The sequence below is a fragment of the Macaca thibetana genome, chromosome 7 (assembly GCF_024542745.1).
Source record: "Macaca thibetana thibetana isolate TM-01 chromosome 7, ASM2454274v1, whole genome shotgun sequence".
NCBI classification, from domain to species: domain Eukaryota; kingdom Metazoa; phylum Chordata; class Mammalia; order Primates; family Cercopithecidae; genus Macaca; species Macaca thibetana.
Window position 1 is genome coordinate 71,392,697 of NC_065584.1, and position 17,542 is coordinate 71,410,238.

General features: G+C 39.6%; 1 long non-coding RNA gene across 4 annotated transcripts in view; it reads right to left on the reverse strand.

Annotated features, from left to right (window-relative positions):
* LOC126960092 (uncharacterized) overlaps positions 1-17,542 on the reverse strand; it is a 145,309-nt gene that overhangs the window by 90,061 nt on the left and 37,706 nt on the right. The gene's annotated exons all lie outside the window — the stretch shown is intronic.

Genomic DNA, 17,542 nt, shown 5'->3' on the forward strand with positions numbered 1-17,542 from the left:
ATGTTTGGCATGTTTCAACAAAACACAAGTAGTTCAGCTGGGCACAGCTTTTAGTACAAACAGGAGAGTGAATGGTGGAGATGAAGCCAAGAAGATAGGCTGAGATTTCAGTTTCTGAAGGGTACCCTGTGCCATGAAAAGGAGTTTGCACTTAGAATAAAAAGGAGTTAAGGTTGTCTAACTGTAATTTTTAAGTGCCATACGCCCAGAGACTTTAAGCCTGATGAGTTAGGACTTGGAATCAGCATTTTTGAAAAGCATACCAGATGCACACCCCATTTTGGAAAATGTTACAGCAGGTGAGAGGTGTTTAGTTCAGCAGTGACATGCTCATGCCTGCATTTATGAAAGATACTCTGAGAACACAAGGAAGATGTATGGGGAGTGGTCTCCCGAAGCTGTAGAGAGTGTCTGCTATTTAAGTTATCAAGGTGAAAAATGATGAAGGTCTGCCTTAGTCAGTTTGGGCTGCTATAACAAAAATACCACAGCCTGGGTGGCTTAAACAACAGAAATGTATGCCTCACAATTCTGAAGACTGGGAAGTCCAAAATCAAGGTGGTGGATGATTCTGGTGAGGGCCCTTTTCCTAACTTGCAGAGGGATACTTCTCTATGTGTCCTCACGTGGCAGGGAAACACACACACAAACACAAATGTACACACACACACACACACACACGGGGTGATATCTGCAGACATTATGATTATCAAGGGGGAATGCTACTGAAATTTAGTACTTAAGAGGCTGAGATGCTGATATGTGTCCTACAATGCACAGGACAGCCTCCCTCCTCCAAGAAAGAGCTGTCTGGTCCAAAATGTCAATAGTATTGTTGTGGAGAAACCCTGATTTAACCAAAGGAAGCTGTCTTGCCCAATGTCACACTCCCTCCCCAGGTCCAGTCCACATCTAGTGCAGTGGTACAAAAACATGGCCCCCTTGGCTCAGTTTGGGATAACTCAGAAGGGCCATCTCAGCACCAGCATTTTTTATGGGATTGGCTGATGTCTCTATTGCAACCACACTGCAGTTCAGCTTCTCCCTCTGCCCAATCCTGCTTCCCTCACTTTCTTACAGGTGTTGTTTCAATAATATCTCCAATAAACATCCTGCAAGCAACTCTTCATCTCACAGTCTATTTCCTGAAACCTGATCTAAGACAGATGGCACCAAGAATGGTCCTAGGATGCTGATCATAAAATAGAATTTAAAAAAAATTGTATTTCAACAGCGTTAGGGGTACACGTGGGTTTTTGTTATGTGGATAAATTGTATAGTGCTTAAGTCTGGGATTTTTAGCACACCCATCATTGAAATAGTGTACACTGTACCCAATAGGTAGTTTTTCATCCCATAGCCCCCTCGCAACCTCCCTCTTTCTGAGTCTCCAATGTCTATTATATCACTCCATTTTAACTTTGGATACCCATAACTTAGCTCCCACTTATAAATGAAAACATGCGGTATTTGGTTTTTGATTCCTGAGTTACTTCACTTAGAATAATGGCCTCCAGTTTCATCCAAGTTGCTACAAAAGATATTATTTCATTCTTTTTATGGATGAGTAGTATTCAATTATATATAGATGACAGACAGAATAGATAGACAGATAGATAACCACAGTTTCTTTATTTATCCATTGACGGGCCCTTATGTTGATTCCATATCTTTGCAACTGTAATTGTGCTATGATAAACTTATGCACACAGGTGTCTTTTTATACAGTGACTGACTTTCCTTTGGGTAGACACCCAGTAGTGGGATTGCTAAATCAAATGGCAGATCTACTTCTACTTCTTTGAGAAATTTATATACTGTTTTCCACAGAGGTTGTACTAATTTACATTCTTACCAGCAGTGTATAAGTGTTCCCTTTTTATCGCACCCATGCCAACATCAATTGTTTCCTGACTTTTTAATAATCGCCATTCTGACTGGGGTAAGGTGGTATCTCATTGCGGTTTCAATTTACATTCGTCTGATGATTAGTGATGTTGAGCATTTTGTCATATGTTTGTTAGCCATTTGTATATATCTTCCTTTGAGAAATGTCTATTCATGTCATTAGCCCACTTTTTGATGGGATTTTTTTTTTTTTTTTTTTTTTTTTTTTTTTTGCTGATTTGTTTGAGTTCCTTGTAGATTCTGGATATGAGTTCTTTGTTGGATGCATAATTTGCAAATATTTTTCCCATTATGTAGGTTTTCTGTTTAGTTTGGTGATTACCTCTTTTGCTGTGCAGAAGCTTTTTAGTTTAATTAGGTATCATTTATTTATTTTTGTTTTTGTTGCATTTGCTTTTGGAGTCTTGGTCATAAATTATTCGCCTAGACCAATGCCAGAAGCCAATGCCAGAAGATATTTTTCTAGGTTTTCTTCTAAAATTTTTATGTTTCAGGTCTTATATTTAAGTCTTTAGTCCACCTTTAGTTAATTTTTGTATATGGTGAGAGACAGGAATCTAGTTTCATTCTTCTACATGTGGCTATCCAATTTTCCCACCACCATTTGTTGAATAGGGTGTCCTTTCCCCAACTTATGTTTTTGTATGCTTTGTCAAAGATAAGTTAGTTATAAGTATTTGTCTTTATTTGTGGATCCTCTATTCTGTTCCATTGGCCTAGGTATCTACTTTTATACCAGTACCATGCTGTTTTGTTTCCTATAGCCTTGCAGTATAATTTGAAGTCAAGTAGTATGATGCCCCCAGAATTTTTTTTTTCTTAGGATTGCTCTGGCTATTCAGATTCTTTTTGGTTGCCTGTGAATTTTAGGATTTTTTTTCTAATTATGTGAAAAATTATGTTGGTATTTGATAGGATTTGCATTGAATCTGGAGATTGCTTTGGGCAGTATGGTCATTTTCACAATATTGATTCTTTCAATTCATGAGAATGGTATGTATTTCCATTTGTTTGTGTCATCTATGATTTCTTTCAGCAGTGTTTTGTAGTTCTCTTTGTAGAGATCTTTCACTTCCTTGGTTAATTATATTCCTAGGTATTTTATTTTATTTTATTTTTTGAAGCTGTTGTAGAAGGGATTGAGTTGACTTGATAATCAGCTTGGTCATTGTTGGTGTATAGCAGTGTTACTCATTTATGTACATTGATTTTGTAACCCGAGACTTTACTGAATTCATGTATCAGATGCAGGAGTCTCCTAGGGGAGTCTTTAGGGCTTTCTAGGTATAAGATCATATCATTGGCAAAGAGCGATAGTTTGACTTCCTATCTTCCAGTTTGGATGCTCTTTCTTTCTTTCTCTTGCCTGATTGCTCTGGCTAGGACTTCCTGTACAATAGAATTTTGAGGCTTCCAATTGGCTGCGTGATTCACTGTCCAACTGGTAATAAGGACACCATAACTTGTAGTAAGTGAGGTACTGGTAGGCCCTGGCATGCTGTATCCATGCAATTCTTAGAACTTTTACAGGTAGTGAGTAAGAACTTTCACAGGTAGCGGAAGGGGATGTACTGACTGGTACAAAATCTTAGGTGTTTGAGAGGTACAGGAAAAGTACTACTTATAGTACATTTTTGGAAACCAGTTGATTGGTGCTGGGTATTATCAATGTATTTAAGAAAGACAATGAAAAACAGAGGATAATTAATCACCAACTAAAGGCAAAGTGTAAAAGTCAGAAGGTCTCCTTGGCCATATATAGTTTCTCATTTCCTACAGCTGGAGGGCAGACAATGCTGAGGATCAGGACCAGGACCCAGTTTTAAGGGTGGAAAAGTCTCCTACACCAAGATTGATTGAGGAGTGGGATCTTGGAACTTCCTGGGCCATTGTTCTCAAGAACATTAAAAACAGATCAGCCTAAACCATGTAGGCCTACAGGAGACCACTCCTCCCCACTAATGGCCAGTGCGCCCTCACCCCTCACTGAAGATGATGCAGGCCTCTGCTTGCCAGATCACACAAATCCTGCTCAGGGTCTACCCTCACCTTCCCTCCTGACCACCAGGCCAATAACTAGGATCAAGTCACAACACAACCCAACCGAGGAAGTGCTGGGCCGATAAGAAAGGAAAGCCTATATACTAAGAATCTTTGCAATCTAGACAAAATGTACTTGCAGAAGCCAGGACAGTATTATAAGATTGGATCCTGAAGACTCTGGATAAAGAAGAGTGGAATGTAAAGTTGTATGAAGGAGAATGTATCGGTATGGGAACACTCACCTGGGACACAGGATTTAATTTCTGACAAGGACCTCACTAGTATGCTGTGGGAATCTGGGAAAAAGCAATTGCCCACATTAAATGAGAAGTCCATGACAGTTGGTGGAGGATAGGTTCAAAAAGCACAGAGAAAGGGACATGTCACGGCAGACATACTTCAAAGGGCCAGAAATAAGCACCAATAGACAATGTGTTATGGGATGGCCTGGAGGGCGCTCTGTTTGCCAAAGTGATAAGGAACATGCTGGTGAGAGGGAAGGCTAGCATTGCTGAGACTCTCAGAGATTATGGCTGTCTTCTGTAGGCCATGGCTCATGGTAGGAAATTTATTACAAAACTGGTAATGGTAGAATGGGGCTAATAATATCCCAAAGGTGCAGAGGCTAGGTGGTAGCACTTAGCTGTCAAAAGCAAGGTGAACACAGTTCTTATAATGAACAGTCATGTTAGAGTGGCAACCAGGGTGGTCAGAGAATTAAGGAGACAGTTGCCCGACAGATGAGCAGCTGACGAATATATTACTTAACTTATACACTCGGCAGAAATCAAGGATGAATGACCAAGAAGCTCAGGGTAACCACCCGAATAAAAAAAACAACCATGATCCCCTGTCTAGTTTCTGGACCTGAGCCAGTTCTCAGACTTTGAAGTCCGTTTGTTAAATAAGGGGCTACGACACTGCAGCATCACAGCTGGTACATACAGTAATGACTCCCCTAGTCCTTCCCCAAAGGGACTTAAGACCATATATCAATACTAAGGTAGTTGCAGAGCAGATATGGGGAATACCTAGACATTCTGATGACAGTTAGACATGGGGTTTGAGCTGACACTGAAAACTGAGATCTGAAATATTTGAATAACCCTTTTGTTACTGGGGAATGTGTTGGGACTAGATAAGAAATGGGGTCCTGACTAGCTCACTGTAGGACCACTGAGACTGACCTAGCTAGTGTTCATTTTGCCAGTCTTTGTTTTCATTTGTTTGTTTGTTTTGTTTTGGAAACAGGGTCTTGCTGTCACCCAGGCAGCAATGCAGTGGTACAATCTCAGCTCACTGCAACCTCTGCCTCCGGGGCTCAAGCGATTCTTGTGCCTCAGCCTCCCAAGTAGCTGGGACTACAGGTGTATGTCACCACACCTGGCTAATTTTTTGTATTTTTAGTAAAGACAGGGTTCACTATGTTGGCCAGGCTGGTCTCGAACTCCTGACCTCAAGTGATCTGCCTGCCTTGGCCTCCCAAAGTTCTGGGATTACAGGCATGAGCCACTGCACCTAGCCTGCAAGTCTTTGAATGCTCATTTGTAATGAACATATTTGGTAGTTAGAACTCTGACTGTGGTTCATTCTTCTGTGGAGTAAGAGCTATTATAGGTGGGAAGGCCAAGTGGAAGCCTTTAAATCTGTTTCCACACTTGCCAACTAATCAACAGCATTATCATATCCTGGAGAGAATGACATAAAGGATGCAGGGGCAGTGGTGTATTTTTGAATTCCCCTGCCCAGTTTTGGCAGCAAAAGGACACATGCAGCAGCGATGTGGCAGAGAAGTGCATGGTGACCAAGGGCTCATCCCCCACAGGGTTGAGAGTCTAGATTATCCCACCAACTAAGCTCCCTAGACCAGCAGAGGTGCTAGCCAAGGGTGAAAGGAATCTAGAATGGGTAATAGAGGAGGAAGACAAAGAGTATCAGATATGATCTTTGAGACCAGCTGCTGCAGCAGCAGGAAATGCCATTTTTTTCCTATTTTCATTCTGTAAGTGTACCCAAGAAGCAACACCAACCAGAACCCTGGAGAAGCTGTTTCCACGTAAAGTAAACTTACTGTAAGAAGCAAGTAAATCCAAGAAGCATACAGGTTGGACTACTGGGGATGCTATAGTGCAAAAGTCCCCAGTCCCCAGGCCATGGACTGGCACCATTCAGTGGCCTGTTAGGAACCGGGTCGCACAGCAGGAGATGAGCAGCAGGTAAGCAAGTGAAGCTTCATCTGTATTTACAGAGGCTCCTCATTGCTCACATTACTGCCTGAGCTCTGCCTCCTGTCAGATCAGCAGAGGCATTAGATTCCCATAGGGTTGTGAACCCTATCATGATTTTGCATGAGATGGATCTAGGTTATGTGTTCTTTATGAGAATCTAATGCCTGATGACCTGTCACTGTCTCCTATCATCTCAAGATGGGACCATGTAGTTGCAGGAAAACAAGCCCAGAGTTCCCACTGATACTACATTATGGTGAGTTGTATAATTGTTTCATTATATATTACAGTGTAATAATAATAGAAATAAAGTGCACAATAAATGTAATACACTTGAATCATCCCCAAACCATCCTCGCTGCTCCCTGGTTTGTGGAAAAATTGTCTTCCATGAAACTGGACCCTGACGCCAAAAGGTTGGGGATTACTGCTATCATGCACCACCTAGAAACCTCCCTTCAGGACCAAGGCCCTCATTTCCTGTAACTGCTGGGAGTGTTGCCTGCTGAAGCCTCAAGGCTAAGTCTCTCTCTGAAAATTTCCCTGGGCCAAAGGGAACTGTCTCACTCAAGACTATGCTCCCTCCATGGGGAAGCCTGCATCCAGTGACCAGTCAAGGCAGGGAAGTACAAAATCCAGGCTCATTTGCCTCAACTTGAGACCACTCTGAAAGACCATCCTAGCCCCAGAGCTCCCCATCAGACCAGCTGAGACCTCTATTGAAACTGCAACGTAGCTCAACTTCTTTCTCTGCCCAATCTTGCTTCTCTCACTTCCTATACTCTTCCAATAAACCTCCTGCCCACAATCTTCAATTCAGTCTGTTTCCAAAGAAACAGACTGATAGTCAGTTGAGAATAAAAGTAATGCACTTACAGGATAATTTAACAGAGTGTGTGTTTTTCTAGCAGAATTAGACCTGTTAGACTGCATTCTCCAAAAATATGGTATCTTATTTTTTATTTCTTTATTGATGCCTTGCATTACCAGCTACCATATTATAGTGCACTCAACCGGTACTGCATAGATAACTTGCAATGGCTACTTTATTAGCCAGCTCTGTGCTTGGTTCTCAACAGGATGTATGGGATCCATATATTGTCCCTGATACTTCTAGAAATCTCCACCTTTCTTTCAAGGATTCACAGAAGCCTTGAAAGTCAAACATAAAGCATTGCTAACATGGAGGGAACGAGAAAAGAAGATACACCTTTTCTTTTCATCTATGGTTAACCACTTAGAAGAAGGCTTTTATTTAAAAAACCCAGAAAGCTAGTCTCTTAACTGTGAAAAAACCTTTAATGCTTCAGTGTAAGCATACTTAGTATCTAGAACAGAAAGAGAGAGATAATGAGAGATTGTATGCATTTTATCTTTCTTTTGCCACACTCATTAAACCATGGAAATTATTGAGATTCCCTCAAATTTAACAGACATATCCCTCCAAAATTTATTGTGATCCATAATCAAGACTGATTTAAGTTTCCTTGTGGACATGGCATCGTGTTGAGGGCTGTTCTGAGCAAGTTAAGCAACTGTGAATGTAGCTACAATGAGAACCCAAGGATAACAACTCAGTCAATGAAAATCACCACTCTCCTATTTGCTCACACTAGGCCTGCCTCTAGCCTAGGGTCTAGACTAGCAGTGCACATTAACCCTGCCAAACATCAGCAGCTTGCCCCACTGCCACCCTCACCAAGTCTGCAAATAAGTGACAGGTGATCTCTCCACAGGCTTTTAGCAAACTATCAGGTCACACACAGTACTTTGCTCAGAAAAACTCACTTAGGTATCTCATCTCTGATCAAATTCAAGTACTTCATATTTACAGTTTAAAAGCCCAAAATGGGTTAGTTTATCATAGCCCAGCTTCATGACACTGATGCATGTGCTTGTAGCGAGTGACTATGAGCTTGGTGCTCTTTGATTTAAGTGCAGGAAGCTTTTATTTTTGAATTTCTACCTACTCATGGCAATACATCAAACAATCAGTTTTAATATCTTTAGGGTTAAGTGCACTCATGTAATTTAGAATTAAATGATTTTTATTAAGCACTTTTACAGACTATCTACATGCTATACAACTCCACTGATTAAGGATCATGGTGACTGGTAAAACAGCAGCCCCCATGAATTAGGGAAGCATTAGTGAAATGCATTTTCTGAATACATCACAAAATGCATTCAGTACTAAGTAACTCAAATGTCATGAGAGAGTTCGAATGAAAATTTCCCCCCAGAAAGCAAATACACAGATGAGCCCCCTAGGCTAGATTGGATTCTGACAGTGACATATCCCTGGTTTGTGGTCTTTCTGCTTCTCCTGGTCTATATTCTCCACCACTCTACTCTTACCTCAGCCCCACTCAGAACTCAACTTCTAAGTCTCGCAGGGTTATTTATCTTTGCGTCTACTAGGAGGTGGGGCTGGGAGAAGGGAAGAAGTCAACCAACCCAGACTCAGTCCTCCTTGTAAAAGATTTGCAGTAGAGCTGCTCACCAGCAGAGGGCAGCATAAATCTGTTGCCTTGCACATGCTCAGAGAGGCTTTGGGCTTCATCCTGAATGAAAGGCAGACTGGAAACCGGGGGTGTGTCTGACAAGTGCCACTGGGACGCCATGTGATTGTGCATGCTGTTGAACCAGATCATATCTCCAGCTCATGGCTTCTTGATCAAAACGAATACAAGCTTCTCTTACCTATTGTTTCAGCTGGGCATGGCTGTAGAGGCCATGGGGAGATACCCGAGCCTACTCCAGGATTTTTTTGCAGAATCACAGAGGTTCATTTTTGGCTTAGAGATATTTGTTTGGCGGTTTTTGGTTTGTTTGTGTTTTCTCTTGTTTGTTGGTTTTTTTTGAAACTCTACTCCCCTCCCCGAAAAAAGGTAAACCAAACTTAAATACTTGAAAGAGAAATTATTCAACTTGTAGCTGTATGAACTGGCAAAACTTTCTCTTCACCTCCACCAGAAGGATCTCTAGAGTCAAAAGGATCTCATCAGAGCTACTCTACGTGAACTAGCACCCATTCTTTCAACAAGCTTAACTTGGTGCTTCTGTAAAGCTGTCAGGTCTCAGTTGTAAGAGAAAAATGTTTCTTGGCATAATGATGGCAGGGGCTGATGGTAGTGGTGGTCCCTAAAGGTGAAGGTCAAAACCAAGCTAAAAACAATGTTCTTTCCTTTATGGAGTCTAGGAAGATGAACGATTGTTGTTACAAGTTGCACTTACTTCACTGAGAACACATGTCTCACCAGTGGGGAGCCTAGACTGTCATTAAATTTTCTTTCTTTCTTTTAATTTATGAAGAAAAGGTTTAATTGACTCACAGTTCCAAAGGCTGTACAGGAAGTGTGGTTGGGGAGGCCTCAGGAAACTTACACTCATGGCAGAAGGCAAAGTGTAAGTGAGCACCTTTTTCATATGACAGAGAGGGAGAGAGAGAGGGGAGGGGAAGGTGCCACACACTTTTGAACAACCAGATCTCTTGAGAACTCTATCACAAGACAGCACTAGCGGGATGGTGCCAAACCATTAGAAACCACTCCCATGATTCAATCACCTTTCACCAGGCTCCACAATCAACACTACGGATTACAATTCAACATGAGATTTGGATGAGAACACAGATCCAAACCATATCACCTTATGTTCTGTTATCTCCATCTTTGTGAATTGACATATCTAGTTATGTAGCCATTTTATCTTGGAAGAAAATGCCAATGATGTTCTATTTAATAAAAACAAACTTCATACTCAGTCTTCAATATGCTTGCCTGCCAAACCTGATGGCCCTAAGGGACTGGAACTGAGGAGAGACATATTCCTGAAAAATTCAGTGCTCAAATGTATTACAGCTTATCAGTTGTACACTTGTGGGGCAGGCAGATTTTATCAAATTCTGTAAATTTTCTTAAGGGAATGAAAATAGTCTTCTGGATGCTACAGACTGAGTGGGGAACTTCAACTTACGTCCGGACCAAACCTGAAGCCCTGCTTGAGTTTGCAAGTATGAGAAGGAGCCATAGAAAGTAGCTCCCTCCTGAGGAAAAAGGCAGGGTTTCTCCCAGAGAGCACTGGGGTCACCTAACTGAGAACTTAAAGACAGATCTGAGATTAGGAGGGGTGGGGAAACCAGAGGGAGGAAAGGGAGCTCAGATGAGGAGGGCCCCTCTGGCAAAAGCCAGCAGGTTGGAGAGCTGAGGAGGGGTATCCGTCAGAACTCCTAATACCGGAAGGCCCCATTCCTTAGTTGGTACAAAGGAACAGTTAAGTTCAACTTTTATTTCTCCTAGCTACACTACTACACTACATCTGCCTGATTCTTCAGTCAAAGACTTTACTTTTGTGTATTATAGTCTGGAAGGTTTGGTTTCACGGAGGCTGACAGGCTTGGGGCAGCAGGAGGACCACTTCCTTGAGAACTGTCAGGGCAAAGAGCAGGTGGATACTGGCTGTTTTCTGTGAATTTCCTTAGATTATCAGAAGCACAGAGACAAATGACCCTGAGAGGTACCAAGACTAGTCTTTGTAAATTATCTGCTGCTTCCTGCTTGTAACTTCTTTAAGATCACTTAAAGTTCTGAAGCAAAACAAATCTGATTTTGTTTCTGACCTTCTTTCCAACCCAACTATTTCTCCCCTGTGGGTTTGCTTTTTTTTTTTTTGGTTAGATGCCCCTCCTCTGTACTTCCATACCCTATGCTTAAAGCTGCCATAGCATTTATCAACTGTATTCAAATTTCCTTTCTAGACTGTGAGCTTCATGAGGACAGAGATATTGTCAACTTTTCCATGGTTCTAGCCCTAGTGAATACTGTAATCCCTATATAAAACAGTTGGTCAAGAAATATATGGGTGTGTGTGTGTTTTCTTTTGAGACAGGGTCTCACTCTCTTGCCCAGGTTGGAGTGCAGTGGTGTGATCAAGGCTCACTGAGCCTCAACCTCCCAGGCTCAAGTGATCTTTCCACCTCAGCTTCCTGAATAGTGCCTGGCTAAATTTTGTACTTTTTGTAGAGACAAGATCTCATGATGCTGCCCAGGCTGGTCTTGAACTCCTGGGCTCAAGCGATCTGCCTGCCTCAGTTTCCCAAAGTGCTGGGAATACAGGCATGAGCCACCATGCCCAGCCAAGAAATAGATGTTGAATAAATGCATGAGTAGGTTTACTCACCTTATCACACTTAATCTTTATGGTTTCTATTATATCTCATTTAACAGATAAGAAAACTGAGACTTATACAATTACATAAACATTTCAAGGTTATAGGGGTAGTATACAATTTAGAAGGAGGTGTTATTTGAATTGGACCTTGAAGGATGAGTAGAATTGCAACAGGTAAAGATGGAAAAATGGCCTTCCAAGTAGACATAAGCACGTGAATATAAGCATGGAAATAGCAAACCATATGGAATATTTGGGGACTGGTTATTACTTGCTTTAATGGTTGTAAAAAGGTTTTGCAGTGATGTAGTGAAAGATAGGGCCAGAAATGGTGGTTGGAGTAACAGTGGAATAATAATAAGAGTAGATAACATTTATTGAGTATTTGATACATACCAACACTATTCTGAGTACTTAAATGTAAAAAATAAATTTACAAATAGCTAATATAAAACCATGGTTAAAAAAAAAAAATTTAAAGAACAGAAGCATATGGAGTGAAAGGTAAGACTCCCTCTCATGCCTATATCTTTCCCTACCTCATTTCCCATTTCCTAAGGCAACCACTGCTATACTTTTTGTATATCCTTCTAGAGATACATCATATTCTGTGCATATGCAAACATATACATGTATATGTTTTTACACAAGTGACCGTGTACTAATATACTGTTATACTTCTTGCTTTTTTTCATTTTCAATGTATTAGAGATCAGCTCATACTGCTATTATAGAGCTGCTTCATTTTTAAAACTGCTTCTTAGTATTCCATTCTACAGATGTGCTATAATCTATTTAACCACTTCCCTCCCGACAGATATTTAGAACATTGCAGATGTTTTGCTGTTACAACCAACTGTATTGAATATCCATATATGTTTTGCTTTGAATTCATGTGTGAGTATATATGAAGTTAATTCCTAGAAATGGAATTTATGAGTTAAAAGGAATGTGCTTTTTAACTTTTCACAGATATTATAAAATTGCTCTCCAAAGAAGTTGTGCTACTTTATACTCGCCTACAATGTACTATCAAATTTTCTGATCTTTGTCAATTTGATCAATCAAAAGTCAGCTTTCACTGTTTTAATTTGTATTTCTCCTGTTATGAATAAAATGATCATTACTTAATGTATTTTAAATACAATAAAATTTCAGTTCATAAAACTATAAATAGAAATGTATAACAAATATATGTATTTAAATTAAAAGAAATAATATCTAAATCTTATTAAAATAATAAAAATAAAATAAGCATTACTTGATGTAGTTTTCCTCTTTTCTGTAAATCGACTGCACTTCTTTTGTTTTTATTTTTATTTTTTAAATTTAAATTTAATTTGAACTTTTTTAGAGACAGGGTTTCACTCTGTCATCCAGACTGGAGTGTAGTGGTGTAGTCATGACTCACTGAAGCTTGAACCTTCTGGGTTCAAGCAATCTTCCAGCCTCAGCCTCCCAGGCAGCCAGGACTACAGACTTGAGCCACCATGCCCAGCTAACTTATTATTTTTATTGTTTTCAGATATGGGGTCTTGCTATGTGGCCCAAGCTTGTCTTGAACTCCTGGCCTCAAGTGATCCTCCTGCCTTGGCCTGCCAAAGTGTTGGGAATACAGACATAGGCCACTGTGCCTAGCCATTTTCTCTTTTTAAAATGTCACTTTGTTGTTCTTTTTCCTATTGATTTGTTGGCTTCTTTATATATTGGAGAAATTAGTCCCTTAGGTGTTATATATCTTACAAATATCTTTTTTCTTAATTTGTCATTATTCTTATGATATTGTCTATGGTTTTTAAATGCTTTATTTTTACTTTTAAATGTTTTCGTCAGAAAATTTCAAACATACACAAAATAGAAAGAATAGCTTAATAAATTCTTATGGTCCAAATACCTACCCAGCATTATCAAAATATATAAAAAACTTAATTCATTTAATACCCATCCCCCACTCCCACCACACTGCTTCTCTTCTGCTGTCCTGTTGAATTATTTTAAAATAAATATATCATCTTGTATCATTTTTATCTATGATCATTATAGTCCTGTAGCAATTTTAATTTTGTGTAGTCAAATTTATTAAACTTTCATTTTATGGTTTCTGGTGTTTAGATCACCTTGAGAATATACATAGTCATGACAAACTTTTGAGGTGAGTAATGTCTTAAAATTGAGCCACAAAGAAGCTAGAGTAACTTGCCTAAGGTGGCACAGCTTATAAAGGGTAGGAGTTAGGACCATGCCCTAGAGTCTAATGTAGGGCTCCCTCTCTTGACCATCACACCATACCTCTGCCCAGGGAGGCTATAACGGCCAAGCTAAGCAAGACAGACCTCAGGTTGGCACTCGCATTCATTCATGGCTGCTGAATGGTGAAATCATGCAGAAGTCTGGCACAGTGGCTGCTTCCATAAACCTTTTAAGTCAGCGCACTTTGGAGGGGCAAAGGGTCTGTCATAGATCCCCTTTAGAATCTCAAGAAAGCTCCTGGATTCTGTCCATAGGAAGTATGCATATTTACACATATAGACACAAACACACACATGCACACACACACAGTAACACACCAGGCTGCAGGGACTTGCTTATCTTCATTCTGTTATCTCTGTATTAAGACAAAGAAACAGGCCTGGATTGGACACTTACTAGAGGTTTTTTGCCATTCAGTTCCCTAGAGAACAGTGCAGTTTGATTATATTTGTATTTGTAGGCAGGTGAGGATGACCTATTTAATCAATACATCTAAGGGCTAAGAGATAAGCTATATTATTCAGGTTCTGTAACAAAGCTTATGCTAATTTAACTTGACATGTAGCATGTCAGGTTAATATGATTTAGATTACATGTATCATTTTTAGAAATTGATGTTTTTGTTGCTGGTTTCTCCTGACATTTTTGAACTATAATATGGAATGCAATACTTCTCCAACAAAGAAGGTAATTCTTACTAGTGAATGTAATTAATGGTTATCTGATCATATTACAGCATAGAAATGATGTTTTTGCCACACAATAGGTTTCCTAATTGGTGATCCAAGGATGACCACATTGATTTTCTGCCCATAGAGATTTCCCACTGTGCATGGGATTATCTCTTAATATTGTGATAGCAGCAAATAATGGTTATAGCCAGTAAGAAAATTAATTTACAATGCTTCAACAATCATTATAAAAGACCTAATAATGCTAATTTAGGTGTAGGATGAGTCATCCAATTAGTTAATTAAATAGAACCGTGCTGCCTGTCTCCTATAATGGAGCACACTGTGTTGTAGGTGTTTGATAGAGATGAGCAATGCCAAGGGAAGGTAAAAGAGTACACACTGGCCCCCACAAATGCATGCAATGTTTAGATTTATGAAAGCACAAGCAAAGGTAATCACTTTGCCGAAAATCAGAAACAGCCATTTTTTAAATAGTTATTTTGCTCTTATCCTATGAAGAAAAAATTTTGCCGGTCTATTTGTTAGCTTTATAACTTCCAAGAATGTTTTTAAATCTTGATTTGATTTCTCAAGTCCAAAATGCTCCCATAAATTTATTACCCTTTGGTTTTTCTTAAAGAAAATAATAAAATCACTGCCATTGGGTTGAACACTACCAATATCTCCATCTATTTAACTTCTTTTAGTTGCAGTAACTTGCATCTAATTTATAAAACTCGTATGCCCATGTGGGCCATAAAAAAAAATGGGGGCTGCAAATTTTAATTAGCTTGTCTAGCTGGTGGTCCCACATAGCTTGGGATTCAGAGGTTCTAGTTATTTCTCCCCTTTCAGCTTTTGTTATTTCACACTAATAGGTTTTTGTATTTTTAGTCTGTCTTCATGTGAGAAGTACCCTGCCCCTTCAGTGAGTTTAGCTGCTTTTTCCTAGGCAATACCAGATGTCCTGATCCTCTTTGCGGGGAAGAGGCGGAAAGCATTGGTTTAACCAGAAATCACATATTTCTCATTTGAATACAATGTAATTGCTCAGAAAGAACAACTGTGTCTACCAAGAGAGTGAAATACTCCTTTTCTAACTGCCAGCTTGGAATAATTAATTTTAAATGTTTTGTGCTATAATGCAGGAAATGTTTTTTGGTTTTTTTTTTTAATCAAAAAGAGATATTGAACATGATTACAATAAAAGTTATCTAATGATTGAATGGAAGTTCAACATTTTCTTGAAGAGTTTACAAACCACAATAGATTTTCTTCCTGTCAATTCAAATATTCACAGGTCATACAGGCTGGCCTTCTGCCACAGCGTACCTATAATTCCTTATTTTAAAATACTAATTAACTTTTAAGCAAAAGTCTTTTAGCTCTGGATACAGTACTGCCTATATGAAGGAAATAACATGACTGAGGTGAAGAATGGTGTTTCTTGGAATAGGTATTGTTTGCCAAGCTCTATCCAAGAGCCCTACAGAAAGTAGAAAAAGACGTTATAGAAGAGTAAGCAGACATTTTTACAAGGTCACTTCATTCAGACTGGAAAGTGGCCAGCACAATGTCATTATTTACAACAGGATCTGGGAACACTTGAGGAAATTACAGACCATTTAGTTTTGATTCCATTGTAGGGGGCAACGTCTTAGGAAGTATTTTAGGAGATTAAATGGGGAACACTGAGAAAAGCACAGCTTGATTAAGGATAGCCAATGCAGTCTCTGGAATGAAAAAGTCATGCTTCGATAATTTTTTGACTTCTTTAAGGAAGTAAATGCCAAGAAAATCAAATGAATGCCTCAAAATTCTCTATTCTAAATTTCCAGGAGGTGTTGGTTAAAGTTTTGCTTGACAAATTAGCACACACAAAGAAGTAGTTCGAGAAATGCAGGGGACAAAGATTAATTGTGCATTAAATTGTCTTTAAAATGAGATGGAATCACAGGACCAAAAGAATTTTACTGAGACAAAGACATTATAATAGTCTGAGTATTTATGATCAGCATCAGCATCAGCATTATGTTTTTGTGCCTTTATGATGTAATTAGAATTTTTCCAGTGGAAAAAATGGAAATCTTTGATTTTCAAGAATACACGGTCTAATAAAGATAACACTGATTCAGGTTTATCTAAGTAGACAGAGAACTAGGCAAACATAACAAAAATTTAGTAAGACTACCTCTTAGATGGCTAATAGTGAGGAAAACATGTTGGTTTTTAAAATTCAGGACAAGCATTTACAGAACTTCTCTTTGGGCAAGGGAGGCAAAGCTGCTATGTTTGCCGGATGGGCAAACCTTCTAACCATCAAAGGAACAGCACAGCAGGGCCTTTTCTGGGCATGAGAGGGCTTTGTCTGGAAGGTTATCCAGGTTCCCAGTCTAGGTGGCTGGTAGGAGGGTGACTGTCCTTGAAGGATAAGCTTCAACTACACATGAATCAGAAGTTAGCTGAAAATGAAGAGGGAGTAGACCAAAAATGAGCAAACAAAATTGGGGTACTGGATTATAAGGCATCTAAGTCCTTTCCAATTCTAAAATACTGTGATCTCCCAGGGGATCTTCAAATAATCTTTTCAGATTAGACAGGAAAGATTTCCTGCTGAATAAAGTGAACTAGAGATGTACATAAACATCCTCTAGAAGGCAAGTTTGCTGATATAATAATAGGGGAGAAGAGTTCACTATATAGCTGACATTTATTGAGTACTTACTCTGTCCCAGGTGATTAGCTAAGTATTTAACATACATTATCACTTATTTTAATCCTCTTTAAAATCCTAACAATAGGTAGGTACTATAATTATCCCCATTTTGCAGTTGAGGAAACTAAATTAGAGAGCGGATGTAAGTTGCTCTTCATTCAGACTGGAAAGCCCCATGTGAGTGGGGGTTTCACATGGGGCTGGGCACGGTGGTTCACACCTGAAATCCTAACACTTTGGCAGCCAAAGCAGGGGGGTCACTTGAACCCAGGGGTTTGAGACCAGCCTGGGCAATATAGTGAGACCTTGTTGCTATAAAAAATTAGCCAAGTGTGGTGTCATGCACCTATAGTTCCAGCTTACTTGGGAGGCTGAGGTGGGAGGATTGCTTGAGCCTAGAAAGTAGAGGTTGCAGTGAGCACCACTGCACTCCAGCCTGGGTGACAAGAGAGACTGGTCTAAAAAAAAGAAAGAAAGAAAAAGAAAATATTCACATGGTCAGTTAAGTGTAAGTTACTGCAGCCAGTTATTTCAAGCCAGTATATGAAAGT